Source organism: Apis florea, unplaced genomic scaffold (assembly GCF_048593485.1).
Source record: "Apis florea isolate Af1SG1 unplaced genomic scaffold, ASM4859348v1 contig_2272_pilon, whole genome shotgun sequence".
In the NCBI taxonomy this organism is placed as follows: Eukaryota; Metazoa; Arthropoda; class Insecta; order Hymenoptera; family Apidae; genus Apis; species Apis florea.
In genome coordinates, this window is record NW_028256549.1 from 6,326,574 (window position 1) to 6,342,352 (window position 15,779).

At 34.9% G+C, this 15,779-nt stretch overlaps 1 protein-coding gene across 1 annotated transcript in view; it reads right to left on the bottom strand.

The window, feature by feature from the left end:
- The window catches only part of LOC100870834 (U-scoloptoxin(05)-Sm1a), a 101,749-nt gene that overhangs the window by 72,381 nt on the left and 13,589 nt on the right, over nucleotides 1-15,779 (bottom strand). The window lies entirely within an intron of this gene.

Here is a 15,779-nt window from a genome sequence, read left to right on the forward strand (position 1 = left end):
CCATGTGGATAAACTTTATCTCCGCCATTCGGCCGGTGTAACTTCGCTAATTTTCACCGGACAAAAGGGCCAACTTGCAATGGACGAATGGGATTAGTGGGCACAGAGCTGGGAACTCGGCCAGCCTCCTCCATTGGAAGAACGATTGACTCGGTCTCTGCCTCTTTGTTGTCCAGGAAATTGGATTAAACTATGAATGACACGAAATTGATAATAAACTTCAGATTCGAGTATTTGTTATCTTCTTTTTCAAATTTATTCAATAATTATTTAAATTTTATGTGTAATTACATATTTTATAATGTTTATATATGCTGCTAATAATTAATAAATTAAAGATCAATTTTCTACTCATCATGTATCAATTAAAAGAAATTATATATCATTATGAAAATTCCATTGCAAGAAGATGAGCTAACCTCTACTCATTCAATTTCTTAATTATTTCCAATCTGTAATTAATTAGCTAACTTACCTAATCATCAAAAATTTCCTATAAATCATTGCATATTGTTATAAAAATTTTTGTTATATAACAAAAATCACTGATCACCACGTAACCTCTCAAAATTCTATTCGGATCAAAGCCTTTCGTTATGGATCATCACAAAAATTTCTCCATCAATTTCAATCAAAATCGATCGAGTGATCCAGGATAACAATCGAAAGGATCGTGTAACGTCGAAGCGAAAGGTTAAGTAGAACGAGGAGAACTCACTCGTTTTCAGGAGGAGAACGCCAGAGGGCCGTGGGGGTAAGAGGCGACACGGATCTTAACGCCCTCTAACCTCTGTCTCAGCTCGTTGCTCCATTTCTCGAAAGGGTTTACACACTTTTTCCACGAGCGTTTGAGCACGTAATACACGCTGCTCGAGTGCCGGTAGTTTGCTTAACAATGCGACCGACCCCTCTCCCAAAGAGACTGGATCTCGAGGAACGTAATAACACCTCTTCCTGTTACTGAAAATTCGAGGAGAAGGAAATCGAACGAATCGAGTATCGATCTTGTCGAAATGTTTAAAACGTTATAAGAAGCATTCTTTTTATATTTTTCGAACTTGTTGGATTTTATAAAAATATGGATAAAAATGAATTTTTTAAGGGTTGATTTTAAAGGCCAAAAAGAAATAGGAAATACTGGTTGATGCTTAGTTATTAAATTATCGAGACTATTAAAGTTTGCGTGGAAAGAAGCGAGATGGAGATAGAATTTCCTATAATTATATATATAAAATATATTTTTTTTAACAATAAATACGAGATGATTTGTAAGGTTCGATAAAAATATTGAGGAAATAGAGTTTATTAAATTAAAAATTATCATACGTTAAAATATAAAATATACATATAATATGCATAGAATAAAATATAAATATTCTTAAATTTCTCAACTAATCTCTGAAATTGAAAATTTCTAAAATTCCTAACCTTTCTTAAAATCACAAAATAATTTGTTAAATTGATCACTTTCTTTTCATAATTGATTGTTCCTTATTGAAATCTTTAATCTCACATCACATATGTATACATCGATAATGATAATAGCCACACGTGATAATTTGCATCGATACAATTCTATTCGATATTTCATTTCAAAATCTGTAAAAATAACAATTGCTATACCAGGAATCAGGAGCGATAGCTCGATCGATAATATCGCTTTTCCTCCAGGGAATGAATTTTATCAGGCGCGTTTGTCGTTGGCCACGGATATTTACGAGAGAGGGAGAGAAAGAGAAATATTCCACGAAAAATGGCCGTATTTCACGTGTCGTTTGATCCGCATCCTCGTTTTTTCAATGTTTCACGGATTTTCGTTAATTCGAAGGGCGAGGATGAATTTTTATTTATTTTTTTTTTTCATCGTCAACGAGCACGTTTCCTTCCTGTGTGAAATTGTTTGAGGAAGGAAGATGAGGTTTTAGTTTCTTTTCGTTTCGCCGTTTTCGTACGCCAATGCAATCATTGTAATTAATTGCTTTTCTGGCGTGCCTCGTCCCTTTCCTCCAGTCGTTTTCGAATTACAATTAAAAACTTCGTTTGTTCGCGTATATAAGGGGGGCGTATCTTGCACGTGGAATGGATTCGAAATTGTGATCGATTCTGGAATTAAATTTCATTCCCGGAATCGTGAACACGAATTTTTCCCATATTCTTTCTTTTCAACGTTTGTAACGATTAAATAGTGAAATTGTTGTCAGAATTGACAAATGAAAGGTATTTTTATGCTATGTCACATATTTATAAATAATAAATTGAAAATTGGAAAATATAATATACTTTTCACACATGATATGCGCAAAAATATTTTCTATGTCACAAGAAAATCTCAACCAAACATTCTGATTTTATTAAAAACATATATGAAGAGTATAATAACAAGATTTTGCTCCATCACTATAAAGTTATATTCAAAAATATTTAATAGAAAATATTTAATAAATTTTAAACGTTTGATTTTATCTCCTTGAAGTAATATTCTACTAAAAAAATTATCTAATCCATAATGCTCCATATATATTTATACTAACTTTTAGAGATTAACATAAGATTAACAAATACTTCTGTATATTAAAAAAATTATATAATTTTCAAAACATGGACGTTTATTAAAATATCATTTTTAGATATTTTTCCAAGATAAGATAAGGAAAGAATCATTGAAAATATTAAAATTTGCAAATATTTGCAAATTATCCTATGTTTCAATAATTCGAATAATTCGAATAAAATCTTTTCCAAAAATATTAGTTACGAATCGATTATTTAAAAAAAAAAAAGGAATCTCGATTCATCTGAGTCAGCATTCTTTCCAACACATGCATCTTAAGAGGGATCGTCCTCGAAGACGAGAGAAGCAAACTGAACGAAACGGATGCGCAGCAGCTTAGGCCTGAGGCTGATTATTTTTTTCCGGGGACGATTCAATCACGAGAATGCGAAAATTCGCAGGGATATCGAGGGAGGGAGGGGGATAAGGTTAATTAACGACCATGCTTCGAGAAAGAAGGGAGGGAAGGAGGGATGGAAAAGAGGACAAAAGCGCGTAAGACTCGAAACGAAAGGAATCGTATGGACGAGGGATGCCTGCGGCCATTGTCACGTTCTAAGAAATGGAATACGTGATATAGCCGATTCTTTTTTCTTTCTTGGTATACTGAAAAAGTCGTGTCTCTATGCATGCCTCGAAACAGGATAAATCTAGGCAGGATGGATTCTTATAAATATCTTGGACGTGAAAATTTTTGTTGATTATTTTTGTATTTATTTGTATTTATTTATAATAATTATAATAATTTCATCATTGGATTATTTATTTTGTATTTTGGATTCATTAAAAAATCATGGATTGTTTATTTAATATCGATGTTATATTTGATTTATTGATTTTCTGATATCTTTGGATATAGATTTAATAAGTTTTTTCAATAATTATTGTACCAATAGTCGGTACAAATGGAATTTTCAATAATAATAACAATGAATGTAAAATATAGTAAATAAACAAATATATATTAATTATAAACTTGTAGCTATACACAAAATACTACAAAAAATAATCTTCCCAATTAAAAAGTTTTCTCAACAAAAACAAATACCCAAAAATCATACTAATTGTAAAACGCACCATTACCTTGAACGAAACCTTTTCCAGAAAATCTCCAAGCTTTGCAAAACAATTCAATTAACGCATAAAATATTAGCTGCAGTGCAGACGTTGTTCCCAAACTTCTCCACCATTTTTAATTTCGTCAGCAGCATCGTCGTCTCGGTAACTTGAATAATTTTCTTCTCTCTCTCTCTCTCTCTCTCTCTCTCTCTCTCTCTCTCTCTTTCGCTTTTTCTCTTCACACTTTCGAGTTAACTGGAAGTAATCATTAGAGAGACGCAACCACCAACTTTCTCGACCGTAGTCCATTAAGTTACGCTCATTTCACGGCTGAGAAGGTTCGAATCTGGCGAAAAGGATCTGGCGCCAGTTTTTCTGGCCCCGGAAGATTTATCCCCAACCGAGTTATATTAGTTATCGAAATTTCCATTGTTTTCGGCGTTCAGACTGATTAATCAGTCTTCTAAACTCGCTCGTTTTATGGATCGGGAACAAATAGGGGCGTTGAAGTGCTTAAGTGGCCATTTTCGATGGGAATTGGGACGCCTGCTGCTTTTTTTATCGAGCGAGACTCGCGATTGAGACGAAATTAAGAGTTTAATCGCTTCGATCCTTAATTTTTAGTTATTTTCGAACGAATTTTCGGGCGGAAAGTTAATGAAAATTAAGAATTATCGAGTTAATCGAGGATATTTTGTTTCTTCTTGCGATGGAAAAACATATAATGAAACAAGAAGCTTTAAATTTGATTATTAAATTAAGGAAAAATTGCACCATAAATGAAAAAGTTGTTTTTTGTTTTGAACAAATTTTATATTTTTAATCAAACTTTATAATTATCTGGATCATAATGGTTGTGATGAGCACTGAAAGTTTCAGCTTTTTTTTTTTTCAAACATAACTTTTTAATACGGAACAGAGGAAAATTTTAAATTAACAAAATATTCAAAATTTCACTTCAAAAAAAAATTCTCCTTTTCAAAGAAATTTCTCGACGATAAAAGAGTCGCTTCATATATATAAGACACTATGATTTTTACCTTTTATTAAGAAATTAAAATTTTTAAATTTAAAATTTTCTTCCAAGATATTTCTTCCAAGATTTGAATCGATTACTTTATTACAGAAAAAAAAAATTGTACATCACAATAAACAATAAAATTACGATTTTAAGAAAAACGAATTTGAATGTCTCATTTGAATCCTTATGAAAAACATTTATAAAATTGAAATCTCGATATTTCACTTATAAAACTGACAATTCAATATTATCAATATCGCTATATATACTCGACTATACTACTATACTATACTATAGTACAGTATAGCAATATAATATAATACAGAATAGTATAGCAACAATAGAGGAAAAATGAGGGGGAGAGAAAAATGACTTTTCGAGAAGACGAAGATCGCTTGGTCCAGAAAACTTTTTCATCGAAGGATTAGCCCCGATAATTTACGGGCTCTGATATGGTCCGCGAGAGGAAATCCAAATTGTTGGGGGAGGATTAAAGAGGAGCTCGGCCGTTTAATTTCCGTCCTGACAAAACAACCGGACCAGGATCTGAAGAAAAGAAGTCGACGGAATCGTTAATGAAGCCTTCCACTCCCGTCTAACCGAGGTCCAGCCTTTGAATTGCAGATCCCTTTGCCTTTGGAATGGAATAAATCACGACAATCGAACGGTCAGGAAACCGAAGTTGGTGAAAAAAAAAAAGTGTGTTGTATTAGGCAGAATCTGATGAAGGATAAGAGTGTCGTTTAAAACGGGGCCTTTTGAAATTTTCCCGTTTTCCAGTTGAAGAATCGTGTTCCATTCGAACATAATTAATCAAGGAAATGTGAAAGTTTAGGTTTTGAATATCGAGGAATGTATAAGAAGAGTATTATAAAAAAAACGTGAAATTTAGATGTAAAGATTTAAATATTGAAGAGGCGAGTGATCTGAAGGAAACGCGAAGTTATTACGATTATTGGAATTTTAATGGATTCTGTGGTGGAAAGGAAAATAAGTCGTGCGTTAAAATTTCTCTCTTCTGAATACAGTAGTGTAAGGGAACGAAATTGATGTTCGAACAATTTCGCTCCCTTCCATCCACGTATCTAACCACAGACGATACACTGTCGCCAGTCGGCTAAATAACCCTCCAACACTGAATATTTGATCAAGAACTATTCTACGGCCGACGAATCGTGTAGCTATTCCACTTCCCTCGGTCTGATTCCACGCGATTCTATTCTACTGTCGAAGCTTGACCCAACTTTAACCCGATTCCACGTTAGTTTTGCCAGAAGGTATTTGAATTGTAGCCACCTTTCGTTATAATTATTAACTGAGGTTTCGCAGATAATATTCTTCCCCTCCCCAATTGTGAAAACTTAGAATTTATTCGTAATTTACGTTTCTGAAAGGAGGAGTGATACAAATGGACAACTTTCGTAACTGGAACTTTAGTTTGCATATTTAACCGCAAAAATACCTTTTATTAGTATTGCGAAAACTCGAATTGGGGAATACCAATGTTTGTGGAAGAATGGTTGCTATAACACGATCATTTAATTAATCGAACAAGCATCGTGCACTTCGTGAAAGTTTCACGATACACTCATCTATAAATGTTCGGCAAAAATAAAAGAATTTATTCATATACGAAAGATAAAAGTTGAACGTTTGTTATCTTCTCTTTCCAAAAAAAAAAAAAAAAAGAAATATAACAAGTAAATATAAAACTAGATAATAAGTATCAACTACGAAAGTATCATTCCTAGGGATAATAAAATGAAAAATCGCATCCCTTTATTATAAAATCCAATTACCAAGTAATCCAGCAAAGATTTCTTCCATTTCTCTCCATAAAAAAAAAAAAGAAAGCACGATATTAAATTCTCAAGATCCAAAGAGTTAATCAATCGTGCCAATCAATCGTGGAAAATGTGGAAAAGGGGGAGGGGGGAGAAATTAAAAAAAAAAGACGAGAACCGGTGTTTTCGCTTAATGATTTTCCCCGACTGTGTGTATCAATGGCGGCGCGAGAAGGAAAAAAAAGAAATCGCGGAGGCCGGAGTTTGAGAGGCTGTGAAACGAGCTGAAAACGTCCTCTCGCGCACAAAGACTCTAATGATGTGAGCTTGCAAGCTCACCCACGCGAGCCAACTGGAAATCAACCCTCCCGTTCCGCGCCCTTCGTTAGAATCGGACCACGATGACCGCTTTCTCGCCGAAAAGAAACGGATGGGAGGGGTGAACGTGTAAAGGAATAAAGGTATCGTGGATGGAATTTTGCGGCTCGAGGTAATGTGACGTGGACGTGGAAAATGGGGGGATGTTCTTCGTATTTTTTTTCTTTTTTTGGAAATATGGAAGATTAAAAAAAGAAGAAAGGCTGAGTTATATTATTATATTGTTTCAGGGTGTGATTGAAATTAATAAGGAATTTTAAAAGTGATATCAACAAATGGATAAAAATTATTTAATTTAAATTATTAGGTATTGAAATAATTAATAATCTAAATTTTATATACAAAATATGTAAAATATTGAAATAAACTATAATATATCCTCATTTAATACTTAAATTAATATCTAAATAAATTATATAATTTATTAAGATTTATCATTAAATATTTAGTTTAATTCTTTGTATAAATAATTTTTTGACACACATTTCTTTAAAATATAGTCAGCTAAAATTTCACCCCAAAATTTCCAGGAAACGAGTCTGTTTCCGTCAACCATTTTTCAAGTCGAAGTCTGGCGAAGAGGTGGATGTCTTCCTAAATCCTATCTACGATATCTACATTTTTACCTCGTAAATAATTCCAATTACTAAATTAAATACGTATCTATTTATCTCACTTCCCATCCACTCTCGCTTCATCCTTCTCAGAAATGGCAAATATTATTAATATTCTCCCCTCCTTCCTCCCCGCGTGCCACAATAGCCAACTGGGGGAAAATTAATGGTCAAAATTTCTTGGAACATTTCTACAGACGCTATTTATAAAGGAAGCGATCTTCCATAGCCAGACCATGACGCATCCTTCAACAACGAACCATGTGTACGCGAACGTGTAATAATTTATTACGAGACCATTGTACTCGTATTAGAAGCTATTTCGAGGCTAGTTTTCTCTCTCTCTAAATATGATGAGCTAATGTAATATATACAGGTATCGATAGTGATGACGTCAAACGAAAGTCGACCTACATTTCGAGTTTCGTAAGAATTTTTTCGAGGGGAAAAAATTTTAGCGATTGTCTGACCATGACCGATTTATATCACTCGTGTATACATAACTGTCTTATTTCACTTGTCTACCGTAACTGGATATATTCTACTCTTATCATTTGGTTCGTTAAATATTGGTTACTCGATATTGGATAAACAGCTGTCCTGCTCTGTCTATTTAATTAAAATAGACTTATTCCACTTGTCTCATTACGATCCAGCCTGGTCTGGATATGATTAATCAATTTTACTTGTCCGATTATAATTAACTTATTCCATTTGTCTCTCTTGGATTAGCTATTCCACTTGATTAATGATATTCCACTTGACTGGCATATGGTTCATCTATACTACGTGGCTTATCGTTTAACTATAATATAATAATTACGATACGAAATGTTTAATAGGAAATTATTTGGTTATTGGGGAAAAAAAAATAAAATTTACAAGATAATTGTTAAATTTTTGTCAAGTGTTTTTTTTTAAATAGAAAGGGATATAAAATGTTTAAAACATTAAAAATTCTTAACGTAATATTTTAAAATTTGCGGGTATAATTTTCTTCGAAAGATGGTAGAGAAAATATTCGAGAAGGGAAGAAATTCGAAATCATTTTTATTTCAAAGATCGAAATAGAAAAGTCTCTTGAAATAATTTTAAAAACACGATTTCGTATATCATTCTCCTTTTTTTCGCGATATCAGAATTTTCCTTTGGAAAATCGAACTTCTCCCTCCAAGTGGTTCGTTCATGTCAGACAGCTTCGTAGCCTCTCGGCGTTATTTCAAGATTTTTAACGCCTGTTTTTCGAAAGGAGAGACGAGTGCACAAAAGGATCCGTGAAATTTCCATGCGAGGGGGAATAGGAATACCGTGAAAGAATCCCTTATCTCGAATGGCGCTCTTTTAAACGCTTATCTCCCGTTCGCTCGCGCCATCTACTCGAAAAATAAAAACATCGTGGAAGAAAACATCGTTTCAGGATGAATCTTCGCTTAAAAAGAAAAAAAGAAAAAAATACTATCGACTCTCTCCGACCAAATTTCTTTTTTTATTTTTTCTTTCTCTCGATCCTCCTAACACATTCTCTCGAAGGATGGAGAATCGATGTGAATATTCACGCTATATTTTTTCTTCTCGTGTATCGACGATTCATAGAAATCGAAACTGCTCGAGATTCTCGCGTGGAAAAGTCGAGAAAGGGAAAAGGAGTTTCGTGATGAAAACTTTTAAAATATCGTTATTAATGAAATGTTCAATGCAAAGTTATATTAATTGTTGTCGAGTTAATTAAATTATCACATCGATTGTTAGTAAAATTGTTCATAAAATTTTGTTCGTGGTGCGTGGATGCACTGAGATTAATGCTTAATATCCACCTTTAAGCATTTAATTATAATTCTTCTTTGAACCAGTTTTTCTATCTCTAGAAATATTTTTGTGAATATTTGCATATTTTTAGATAATCTTCGTCTATATTTTTAAAACGTTTTCAAAACTTGTCTATTTAGTAAATATATTCGTTGCATAATGTAAATATATTTTTTTCGAACAGAGCAGAGAAAACGAGTAGAACAGATCAGAACGATTGAACGTTTACAGTAATAGAATTTTTAACTTTCTACATATATCTTGAATATCGTGAATAAGTAAAACAAGTCGAAAATTAAATTTTCACTGAACAGCTCAAAGATTTTCATTTTCATGGATCCAAACGAAACAAAAACAAAAAAGAAAGAAATTATTTCAACCGATTCTCTAATTGATCCATTTCTCGCGCCATAAATATTCATCCCCCGTCACGTTCATCATGCACCGACCAATTCGTTATTAATCGACGCCGAGTTAAAATCCATCAGCAGCCACCATTTCCTCGTCGACGATGGCCGTCGACTTGAAACGATCGCATGACTCACGCGAGCGGGGTATAATACGAAGGAAATAAGGTCGAGAAAGCGGGGGTTCGATCGAATACGAACGATAATTTTAAAAGGCGAAGGTAAATTTTGCAGAATAATTTTCGAGGAAAGATCCATGGTATCAAGTAACTTCGTTATCCGATGAAGTTATTCCAATCGGGGGAAAGATACTCCTCGAATGTTTAAGCGGGAAACAAAAGAGGATATTAGATCAGATCGAGGAATAAATCGTTGTTGACTTTGGAAATTTCTCTCTCTCTCTCTCTCTCTCTCTTCGATGTTGGATGATAATTATGAATGATGAGAATTGAGATATTCATATAGCGTTTGTACAAACACTAATATCTACAACAATTCTATATTCCATCGATGTAACATGAAGTAGTATAATTTGGTATAATTTTAACTTGGAATTCTTCGCGAAAGAAGAAATATATAATAATTATTGGCGAATCTATTGTTATCAGAAACAAACTTTAACAAAGCTTCATTGAAGGAGGCGTATCAGAAGAAGCGTCTCGTATCCGATATCGGCCATTATTTCGCGTTTCATTTTTCGACAAGGGATGAAAGATTCGAAGCACGGTTGACAGGGGAAAAGAAAAAATAACGACGATATAATCTCTCGAAATTTCGTCGAGAAATTTTCCCTCAACCTTCATTCCTAATGTAATTTCGAGACAATGTAAAAGTCTAGTCATTTTTTCAATGATTTATTATACTTTGTGTTTTGATCCAATCATCTGTTCCACTTGTTGTAGATCAATTTTAACTTGCACTCGTCCGGTCACTATTAACACGTTTCATTTTTCTGACTCCTTGACAAACTTGTTTTATTCTAAATATTTAACAATAACTTATTAAACTCGTATTTGTCCATCAATAACCAACCTGTTCATTATTAACACGTTTCATTTTTGTGACTATTGAATAATATTTAAGCAATAATAACTAATTAAACTTGTTGAACCGATGATGATGCGTCAATCATAATAAACCAACTTGTTCCAATCATTGCATTGTCACGTCTGTCAATCGCCACGTCTGCGTGCAGCCTCTACTTGTTTAGCAACAGGTTTCTTGTTCTACTTGTGCCTGGAAATGATCGATCCATTCTACACCGGCCTGGCCAGCGTGTGGTTTATTCCACTTGTCTGAAAATGATCTCGACACACTCCACCATGGCTGCGTTTAACATACTCCCAGAAGGGGCACCACCTTTGCGTGATCCCTCGCGGCGATCAATCATGGAAAAGAACAGAGGGGCAACCTCGAGAACTTTTCTTAAGTTCGAGCTCACGTAACGTAGGAATATTTTCGGAATAAATTCGCCAATTTCCAGGTTAACAGTGTTACGATCGAATTTCATTGATCGATTCCTCGTCTCGTGTATTCAGCCGCAAAGATACGAGCTCACGCTCGTTTGATGCGAGAGAAATGATCGACAAGTGGTTGATAAAGGATGTAAGGGAGGATTAATTTCGTAAGTTTGATTTATGCGCGGAATATATATATATATGTATCACGAAGCTTTATTGAAATTCTTAAATGAATTATGGAAAAATCGGCAGATTTCTTTCTGCTTGGATAATTATTTTTATACGACGAGAGTGAAAAATTGTCAGGCATCCTCATCGACTCGAAACTCGTTCCATCTTGCTTCCTAAAGAAAGACAATAATCCAGAAAAAAACAGGCGTAAACACGGGTCGAGGTAAATTAATGGCAGGAGACCAACAACAGTTGAAACGACACTTCGATACACTTGGAAAGGTTCCACGAGGCCGCCTATCCCTCGCGAAAGAAGCCTGGTGGCCGATGATAAATTTGTTTGCGAAATTTCTTCTCTCCCGGGCAGAAGATCTGATCGAATTGAATCGGGCGAATAAATTAACCTTGCAGATGGGAGGCATTAAATCACGTAGCATCTCTTTCTGGCACCAGTTTCTGTTTTCCACCAGTAATGTTTTCTTCGAGAGATGAAATTCGATTATCGACGAAAAGATTGTTCTCGTGGCGGGTCGAACGTGACTCAATAAGTTGAAACTAATTTCCACGTTTAATTTTCACGCGCGCCTCGTGATGTAACGAGCATTTAACGACGCCAGAGATAACGCATAGATAACGAGCAGTATCCCATCTGTCGCCATCTGTTGGCTCCGTGGCCCAATCTCGTTTCGACGATTTTCGATTCCCGTGGTTAATGCACGGTTAATGAATCGCGGACGGCACGTTGTCGGACGTGATAAAACGTGTAATATCGTTTTCGAAATGGTGGGAGTGTTAACGTATTCGTGGGGGAGGGAGGGGGGGAGGGAGAGCTTAGAAGGTTCTGAATCAGAAATACAAAACGTCGATTGGACGATTATTTATCAAGTGAGCCGAGTTATCGAAAATTGATCAGATTCTATTATTGAAACGAATTTATTTTACTTAATTGTGATTAATTTACTTAATATTGCAAGACGATATATATTAATTAACAAATTATTGCTTTTCTTGTAATTGCTTTCTTAATACCAAGTTTAAAAATTAAAAGGGATATCGATAAATCTTCTAAATCTTCGTCCGTTTCAAAAAAGAAAAAAGAGGATCAAGCAAAATCATTCCATACAGGGATTGCTCGTCGGTGGAAAACATCAAACACCCCTGACACTCCTCCCATTCCTCGTTCCTCTCCGCGAAATTACGATCCATCCATCCTCGAGGAAGGAAAGAATTCGCGCATCCTGAAATCGTTCGCATCCTCCTCCGCCGAAAGAAACGAGGAGGCTCGCGTGAAATTGAGCCTGCTTTAAAAATGCTCCTCGTCGTCGTTTCGAACCGTGAATCCATTCGTCGAGATGATCGCTGGAAAAAAAAGGGGGAAGGGAAAAAGAGGGGAGAGACGACGGATCGGAAGGTTTCGCGAGGGTGCAAAGAGATTTGAGGGGGAGGAGGATCGAAGATTCTCGTTGAAACGTTTCTCGAGGAAAACGTAATTGGACGGCGTCGCTTGTGCCGAAATTGAGAGAGGTACACCTTTTCAAGCTTCCTCGGGCTGAAAAAGGCCGCTTGGGTTTCGGGTGGAGCAGGATTTCGACGAGTCTTCCGAGATCTTCCTCGGCCATTCACTGAATTTGCACGCGTATCGTGCGGTTATTCTGGTGATGGTCGATGTTTCAATGAGGGGAATAACGAGGTTAAAAATCTTTGGATCGAGGGAAGGATGATCGTTTGATTAATCATATTTGTAGAGAGTTAATAAGATGCTTTCCAAGCAGATGAAATCCTACGAGTTGTATTAAAATTTTGTCAATAATAAAATTATCGAAGAAACTTTTGCAACAGCTTAACGAGATATATTAAATTATCTATATAAATAAACTAACTAACTAAGAAAAATTTAAGAGATATTAAAGAAATTGAACAATCAATCCTTGTACTAATTTAAAATTTTTATGATAAATGTTATATGTTTCTTTCACTAAAAAAAAAAATCTCGAAAAATACTCGAACATTATTTTAGAATTTACCCTCTATCCTCTTTTAATTCACTATTCTCAATATTGCTTCGAACGTAAACAGCGCGCAATCTCATCGTGCCATTTATCGAAAGAATCGTACAAGAAACGTACATACACGATATATAGAAAACAAAGTGTCTCCTCTAGCACACGTTGCCGCGTGTGGAATACGGGCAAATTCCGGTGATAAAAGGGAGGCGTGAAGGGGAGAGCGTTAGAGACGAGATTTCTCCTATTTATGCCCTCGTAAAAGGGCGGTCTCGTAAAAGTGACAGCAGTTTCTTCGTTCCACTCGAGGAATTCGTATGTTTGGTTGGCGGGGATCGATCCTCGGCCAGCGGTGCGGAAAAGCATTTCAACCAGAGATCAAAAGTCCGTGCACGTGCGCCAAATCTCACGATCCTACGGATTTCGTACGGAGAGACAACCGTCGATCGTTCGATTCACGAAATCTCGCGGGGGGAAGGGATGCGGCCTTTGTCGCGAGAGAAACGTATCTCGGGTAAATCGGATAAGGTGGAGGATTTTTTCCTTTCGGGAAAGTTTCGGTATTCGTTGTTCGAATGAATTTAAATAGAATCTGTGTAAATATCTGCGGATTGTTAAAAAACGCATCCACATTTAAAAAATTATTAACTCAGTGGATTTAATTGTCAATTCAAGAAGAAAAGTTTAAACCAGTACCAATTAAGTCAATCGAATTGGCTGACTTCAGAGAGAGTCGAAAATTAAATCGAAAAATCTTGATTTGTTCGAAAGTGTTCGCCTATTCTCGGGGAGGCGGCCATTAAAGTTTCGTTTATTAAAGCGAGAAAAATGGGCGTGTTTCGGCCGGACGAAAAAGTATCGACGGCACGAAAACTTTGCCACGCGGAAAGAGGAGGAAAGTTTCGATCTCTCGAGTGCGACCTAGTTTTCCGCCTCGGCCACGTGACATCCTCGTGCGTTCCTCTGCTCCCGTATCTCCGCGTAAATCACCGCAATACGTCTCGTCCTAGCTTCGATTCGTCAGGATTTGCTTGGACACGGTGTCTGGATGATCCAGGCTAATCCGTCGAAATTTTTCTCAGCGCGCCATTTTTTTCTCGACCTCGAGATTTTGCACGTATTTCAATCTTCCTCGAGCGTTTTCACATCTTAAGGAAAATAAAGGAAAAATCAAATATCGCCTAGAAATAGATCTTATCAATTCAGAATCAACTCTCGAATAATTTGCGTGAAACAATAATTGTTGTGTCAGTTACGATCAAGTAAGTATAGATAGTGAGAAATAGATGAGTTATAGCAAGGAGGATGAGTCAATGATAGAGTTGTAGGTTGGTAAGTAGCACAAGTCAAATATAATCAGTCAGATAGAATAAAGCATGGTTGAATAAGTAGAATAGGTCAACCATGATCAAACTTAAACTCGAAAGATTTAAAAACTAGATTCAATATTTTTGACATCCTAGAATTGAAATTAGCTTGTTTTCTCGATACATGTATGCGTGTTTATTTGGTTCATTTTGACATATGAGTTCCATCACTTTTATCATTCTCATTATTTCCATCATACACTATCTCTCATTCTGGTGGTCCTTGAAGATTTTTAGATATTTGAAATAGTGTGACTTTAATATCTTTTTTCTTTGGCAAATGCTTGTCAAAGACTTTTAAATTTTTATTTTCGTTTTAACATTCGTACATTATAATAATGATACGAATATAGTTTTTAGAATATATAATTTAATTTTAATAATGATAAATTGACAACAAACTCTAATAAATCTGTCGATTTATAATTGCAAAAAATAAATATGCGACGTGATTAACAATATGACTAATAGTTTCAAAGTATAAATAGCCCTCTTAAAACTTTTATCTTCACCCTTCAAGATAACTGGAGAGGTTAACAAGTGCGGGTCGAAGAAGAAATTAGACCCGTGGGGGTATAAATACGTTTCCACGAATTGCTCTTGTGACTTGTGTCCTGAATTTATCTATCGAGTGTGCAAAAAGTTGTGATAATTCATACGAAGAAATTTTGTGCGGATAATAGTGTTAATTATTTCTATATCTCTGTTTTCTTTTTTTGACTATAGAATTTTTATAAACATACGAAAAACTTTAGTTAAAAACTTATTTAATTTTGACAGATATCTTTCTTTATATATCGTGATTGAAATATATCATCTTCAAGCTATTACAGAAGATTTAAGTTCTTTCGAATAAAGTGTTTCTACAGCAACTTCTTTCTATTTTTAAATTTAGGGTTTCTACGTGAACTTATTCTAGAACTGGGAATTGAACCAACTTTTCTAATAAATTTAGTTTCGTATATTTTTAAATTTAAAATTAATATATCTGAGGTATTTTAGATTTAAATTTAAAGTTTTATACTGAAAATATTGATTTTTTTCAAAAATCCACGTTTAATTTCATTTTATATTAAATATAACATAATAACTCTAAATTTCCTCTCTAAAATATTCAGGAAAACATTCAATTTTAAAATTGTCTGTCTTCATCCCTTC